Source organism: Cryptomeria japonica, chromosome 1, assembly GCF_030272615.1.
Source record: "Cryptomeria japonica chromosome 1, Sugi_1.0, whole genome shotgun sequence".
NCBI classification, from domain to species: Eukaryota; Viridiplantae; Streptophyta; class Pinopsida; order Cupressales; family Cupressaceae; genus Cryptomeria; species Cryptomeria japonica.
Window position 1 is genome coordinate 172,245,858 of NC_081405.1, and position 1,212 is coordinate 172,247,069.

The following is a 1,212-nucleotide window of genomic DNA, read 5'->3' on the forward strand; positions in this document are numbered from 1 at the left end:
AAATTTGGATGAAAATCGGGATAATGCACCTCTCTTAGCTAAATATGATAAAATTTGTAAATTCCATCATGAGGCATTCAAAAAATTGTACATGAAATATCAAACAAAGAAAACATCAGAAATTCAATGAAGCAAGCAACAATATCACTCTCCTTTGATTTTTCTCTCTCACTCCACTTTTCATGCAAGGTGTGGCTAGGGATTAAGGAAGATTAGATTGAGTAAATTTTGGATGAAAAGTCAGGATAATGCACCCCCTCTTAGGTAAATTTTATAAAATAACAAACAAAGGAGCATAAGATAAGAGTCTCGTGAAAATGAGAATGCCTTCTAGATAACTCACCAAACAGTGCTAGAATTTTGGCAATAATGCTCCAACGAGTTGCAAGATGATGCTTAAGCACACCTATCGTTCTGCATCCAACTCCACAAATTAAATACCATAGCCCACCACCAAGCACTTATTCCTCAAGGAGTGAAATTAATGCACGACCCGTGCTTCAAGTCGTCATATTGCTATCACTCGCCAATCGCCATGCCCCCTTCCTTGTGAAGGGTACAGTCCATTGAACTAAACCCCCCTAGATTAACTTTAGTCTTTTGCCACAATAGCAGGAATAGTTTACTCCGTACCATTAGCAAGGGTGAAATGCATTTGAGAATATCAAAGTTTCTGCTCCATAGACTAATGAATAAAGAGAATACCACGCAAGTGGCCTAGAATACTTATGGTAACTGCGAGTGTAAGTGATACCATGTTTATTCATGAATTCGCATAAAATTTAATCTATGGTTTAATTAATTACCTGAACACTTTTATTAAGGGTAGTATGTAATGGAAAACCAATGTTTACTGATCTCAGGTGTAATTGTTGCCCTTTTAGATGGAGGTGTATCCTTTGAAATTGTAATTGTATGTATACTTGCTAACTATCAAAAGGATGTTTATAGTAGTGCATTACACTGAAGCGTTATTGCATTAGAACTTATTTTTATCTGTTATATATATAAAAAAAAGTGCAGCAATCAAGTGTGAGGCTGGCAGAGTACAAGAGGAAAGCATTTCACTTTCAAATGTTTCTGGAGTCCTGAAAAGTAGGCTTTATCTTTTAGTCCAAAAATGGATTATATGAGCTTCCTAGGATTTGTATATATTGGTCAATTTGGAAACTGTAGCCAGTCCCTATTGCCACTGGAATAAACACTCATTAA